Below are 5,224 nucleotides of genomic sequence, written 5' to 3'. Positions count from 1 at the left end.
TCGGTTGTTGTTCCAAAGAGCTAGGCCTACAAAGTAGGCCTAGCGGGCGCTGCGCGCTGGCTGTTTCCCGTGGCCGACAATCTGGGCTTTCGAGGTCCGATTTGTCTCACCTTGGTGTCAGATGAGACGTCTCAAAGTCCGGCGCTCGATGTTAGTGGTCGTTTAGTCAGCGCTAGTGCAGATTCGCTGTTTGGGAGGCATAAAGCGGGAGCCGAAGCGAAGCTCGTCTGGCTGCGTCAGCCCCCTGGTGGCGAATCCCCAAGCAAGGTTAAAAAAAAAAAAAAAAGTCCGTCGAGCCGGATTCGAACCAGCGACCTATGGATGTCCATAGCAAGGCCTCTACAGTCCACCGCTCTACCAACTGAGCTATCGACGGTTTTTTTTTTTTTTGTAACAATAACTTTATTTACAAATATATACAGAACAGTATGCAGTGATTACAGTGGTTTCCGAGCGCATCAGAACATGGCTCCACTTAAACATAAAAATGAGGTGATCGGCAATCATGCGAGGAGAGGGTCAGGATGCTTTGCCAAGTAACTGTAAGCCAATCGGGGAGTATTGTCCGCGAAGTCACAGAGCGTTTGTGAAACTTAAGCAAGAGAGGTTGCCAACAGGGCTACTGTGTCATTGCACAAAGTTTGAAGTGAACGGGATAGAGGGAAGGGAGAAATCAGAGGTCTTGGGTAAAGCCATTTCTTGGTATAACTGGACACCAGCGTTACCCGGGGCTAGCCCTCAAATTGCGTCCCATCTCCTCTGCTGTTGTGACTTGAAATCCATGAGTGCTCGCGTTCCCCGTTCCAGTGCGTCGCGTAGCTCGGAGTCTGCCTCATCCCCGTCGAGGGCGGCAATTGCCCATTGTGCCTTTTGGACGAAGTGTCGCCACGCCGGTCGGGGGCGCTCAGTACATTCGACGGCGTCGACTCTCGCCCTCCATAGCGAGTGGAGCCCTATTACGTGGACACAGTCGCGAAGGAGCGGGCGTTCCGAGGCCGCGTCTAGGAACTTCAGATTTGTCCAAGTGATTCTCCAGCGCGTGTTGAAGGAGCACTGCAGCTCATCCCAGAAGTAGAACGCCGTGTTACAGTCCATGAATACGTGCTCGGCAGTTTCCCTCCCTCCGCACAGCAGACAGTTGGCCCCTCCTGGCAAAAAAAAACCGCGTTCCTCCTGTCTTGCCTTTGTAGGCAGTATACACGTGTGAAAGCGGAAGAAAAAGTCCTTCGAGCCAGTCGGGATAGGGAGCTTCCGTACTCGCCGCAGGACGTCACTTTTCGGCCGACCAAGGGGTGGCAGGCGGTACATGGGCGGTGGGAGGGTCTGCTCTACGAGGTCCCAATACAGCTTCCTTGGTTTCACTGAGCAGAGGTATTCCCACGAGAAGCGCTCCTGTAAGAGGGCCACCGCCCCCGCCACTTCTCTGTAAAAACCTGTTGCACGGGCACCACCTAGGAGCGCCGCTGTTGTTGCGAGCCAAGGGGCGAGGTGCAACGCGCCTACATTTTGCACTGCCGCCTGGAGGAAGCCATCTCGGTGATCTCGGAAGTACAAAAATCGTTGCACGGTTAGTTTAAGCTCTAAATTAACGAGCCCTAGCCCCCCGGCTTCAGCGCTCCAGAAAACGTTGGTGCGGCGCATGGGCTCATACGTGGATCGCCAGACGAAAACAGCGAACAACCGATGTAACTTGGCCACTGAGCCTGCGTCAATGGTCGAGACTCGGGCCGCGTACAAGATGGCTGGGTATACCACGGCGTTGCAGACATGTACCCTAGAGAAAAGGGCAATATGTCGCGCTCTCCAGGGTTCCAAGTTCCTTCCAGCAGCTGCCAGTTTCGTCTGCCACCTGGGGGCGGTGGCTGTGCGGTTTTCTAGGTTTACCCCGAGGTAGCGGGTGATGCCCTCCCTCCATCGAACTCCGTAGAGTTGTTGTGGTTTGGTGGGCCATTCCCCTAGCCATGCGCCCTCTGATTTCAAAAGATTGAGTTGGGCCCCCGAGAATCGACAAAATGCCTCAGCCAGTGCGACGACCTCCCCTGCCTGCTCTCTCGAGGAGCACACAAACGCAACATCGTCCGCATAGGCCAACACCTTGAGCTCTTCGTCGCCGAGAACCAAACCTTTGGTTGACTTGGACGCTATTGCCATCCTGCAAAGTGGTTCAATATACAATGCGAAAAGGATCGGGGACATAGGGCAGCCCTGCCTGACTGACCTTCCGATGTCGATGGGCGCCCCCACCTCCCCGTTTATGATGATGCTGGTGGTGATGGCGGTGTAGCAAATTTTTATCCACTCGACCATTGTATCCCCTACCCCACATTGACCGAGGAGCGTGAACAGGAAGGCGTGGTCAACCTGGTCGAAGGCCTTTTTAAGGTCGAGTTGTAGGACAGCTAAGGGGTGAATGCCTGATTCCGCCACCTCACAGATGGTCCGCATGCGGTGCAGGTTGGTGTTGATGGAGCGTCCCTTAAACCCGCACGTCTGGTGAGGACCCACAACACTACTGAGGGCTGTCTCGAGGCGTTGGGCCAGGATGCGGGCTAGGATTTTATAGTCGGTGGAAAGAAGACTGATAGGCCTGAAGTCTTCCACGTTGGGTGTTGTGTTATGGGAGGTTTTTTTGGGAATGAGTACTAAGTTACTGCTCCGCATGGAGGGTGGTAGCAGTTTTGTGCTTTTGATGTTTTCAAAGACCGCCGCCAATACCGGGCTGATCTCTTCACGAAACACCTGATAGAATTCCGAGATTATGCCGTCAGGCCCCGGTGACTTATTCTTTGAGAGTTTCTTGATCGCGCGCTTGACCTCTTCTACCGATATGGGTTCGTTTATTGTGGCCTTTACGTCCTCTGCAACCGTTGGCAGCGCGCCTGTGACTTCCGGTGGAGGAGCCTCAAGATGAGCGTGCGGGGAAAACAGCCTTGCGTAGTATTCACTGAAGGCCGTCTCCACCTCCTCGCTCCCACTAGCAAGACCACCGGCATGGTTCACCTCGGGAATCCTTTTAGTGGCGGTCTTTGCTCGTTCGAAGGCGCCGAAAAGCTTCGATGGCTGTGCCTCGGACTCCACTCGTTGCTCCCTGCTCCGCACAAGAGCCCCCCAATACCGTTTTTCGAGCTCAGCGCGGATGTCGTTTTTCACGTTACGGATGTCTTCAGAGAATTCCCCCGGCCTCTCCTCGTCCGCTTCCACGAGGGAGCGCAGGCACTCCACCAGTCGATTTACTTTCGCCCTTCTGTCTCTCGCCTCTTGTCGCCCGATTGTGATTGCTGCATCTTTGACATGCTGTTTGAAGCGCTCCCACGCAGCTCCATCAATGGGCGCAGTGCTCATTGCTTCAATTTCACCTCTTACGCGATCGACGAAGGACGCGTGTTCGAGGACCGTGGAGTTCATCAGCCAACGGCTGCCGGCTTTTTTTCTGATTTCACGCTCAGCTCGGATGGTACATGTCACCAAGCCGTGGTCCGAGAACGCGACAGGAGTGACGGCGTAATCGATCACTAATGGCAACGCGTCCCCCGTCAAGTAAATCCGGTCGAGGCGGGCCTGTGACGTGCCTCGCCATCTAGTGAAGCGGGTGGTTGACCACCCACGCTGAAGGGCCACGTCAGCCAGGTCGCCCTCTCGAAGGACCGCTTTCAAAATCCGCGCTGACGCGTCCACTACACCCTTAGCACCTGCTCTGTCGCTGGCGTTTACAACGCAGTTAAAGTCGCCCGCTAGGACAACACGGCCCGGGACCACTAGGATGTCCCGAATAGAAGAGAAGAAGTCGGTCCGCGCCTGCGTATCATTAGGCGCATAGACGCACACAAAGCGTGTAAGCTCCCCTCCCACCAGGACGTCGACGGAACAAAAGCGTCCGTCCTTCGCCAGCTCGCAGTCGATTACTGTTAAGAATTCGTGTTTCCGGATTAGAATTGCGGTACCACCCGCTCGGGTGGGTGTGAGGGTGTAAAAACACCAGAACTGGTGGCCGAAAAATCGTACAAAATTTTGAGCGTCCTCTCGAGAGGCAATTTTGGTTTCCTGTAAAAAGGCCACATCTATTTTTTTTTCATTCAGGAGGTCAACTAGCCAATGTTTCCTTTTCTGTGAGGTTAGACTTACCACATTTAAAGTGGCAAGCGTGACTGCGTTCTGGTGTGATGCCATGGTGTGAAAAACGCTTACCGGTCAGGGCGTCAAGTCCGTCCGTTAGTCGAGCTTCCCCCAGCGGTCGTTGACCCGGTATCTCCATGGCTCGGTTTGTTGGTGACTGCACCGCCGTGTTTCCCGCGTGCCTTCCGCCGAGTCTCAACTCCCGTGATGTTATCGGGTTTGCGCGATGCTGCGGCGGCCTTCGTCGGGAGCTCGTCGTCCGCGTCGTCACAGCTGGTCCCTCCTGGCTGGTCGCTCAGGAGGGCCGCCTCCTCTCCCTCAACGTCGGCGGGTTTCGCCTCCTCACTCCGCTGCTCGTCGTCCGCCGCGGGCTTGGCGTTGGTCAGGGAAGCTTCGCCACCCCGCTCCGAGACCGTTTCCTTGAGTTCACGGGGCGCGCCGCTCTCGTGGGCCCCGTCGCTGACCATTTCTCTACTCACGCTCGGCATCGCTGGCGTCTCCTCCTTTTCCTTGCAAGGCGTTTGGGAAGGGGCCACTTGCTTCCTGGTGTTAGGGCGGCCTCGTTGTGGTTCCTTCTGCCTGCCGGTCGCCTCGGGGGGAAGGGGGCGAACGTCGTCGACGCTGCTGGCATTCTCCTCTGTCCCTTTTGTTCCCACCGACCTGTCGGCGGTAATCCCGGCTGCGAGGGGTGGGGGGCGGTGTGTCTCGTTTCCGTTCCCTCTCTCGGCGTGCGCGTTGGGCTCGGAGCTGACTGAGGGTCGGAGGCCGGACGGCTCGTTGTCTTCGCTCTTCTCTTCTCTCTTCCCCTCTGCCTCGTGTAGCTGGCCTGCTTCTTGCGCCGGAACGTCGGTGTTGACTGGAGGCGAAGGCACGTGCGGGGATGCCTGGAGAGGGGTTGGTGGGTGAGCGGCTGCCTCAGGTCCCTCGGTGCTCATCATCGCCGCCATGTCATCGGCGTCCATGTACTCCTCGAGATTCCTCGCGGGCGCTCTCTGCTTCGCTCTGGACGCGTACGACTGCGTGCAGTTAGTTTCGTGATGCCCGTAAGCACGGCACGCGCGGCACCATGGAGTTGAGCAGTTTTTCCGATAGTGTCCGGTGTGGTAGCAAC

General features: G+C 56.5%; 1 non-coding gene across 1 annotated transcript; it reads right to left on the bottom strand.

Annotated features, from left to right (window-relative positions):
* Positions 1-287: 287 nt before the first annotated feature.
* On the bottom strand, positions 288-376 carry Trnay-gua (transfer RNA tyrosine (anticodon GUA)). The gene is given in 2 exon segments: positions 288-323; positions 340-376. It is a non-coding gene; the product is annotated as a tRNA-Tyr (tRNA).
* Between the last annotated feature and the right edge of the window lie 4,848 nt (positions 377-5,224).

This window comes from Haemaphysalis longicornis, unplaced genomic scaffold (genome assembly GCF_048455015.1).
Source record: "Haemaphysalis longicornis isolate Haplotype H1 unplaced genomic scaffold, Haemaphysalis longicornis Haplotype H1 scaffold_10, whole genome shotgun sequence".
Lineage (NCBI taxonomy): Eukaryota > Metazoa > Arthropoda > Arachnida > Ixodida > Ixodidae > Haemaphysalis > Haemaphysalis longicornis.
Note: the sequence above shows the minus strand (reverse complement) of the source record. Positions and strands in the feature narration are given on the sequence as shown.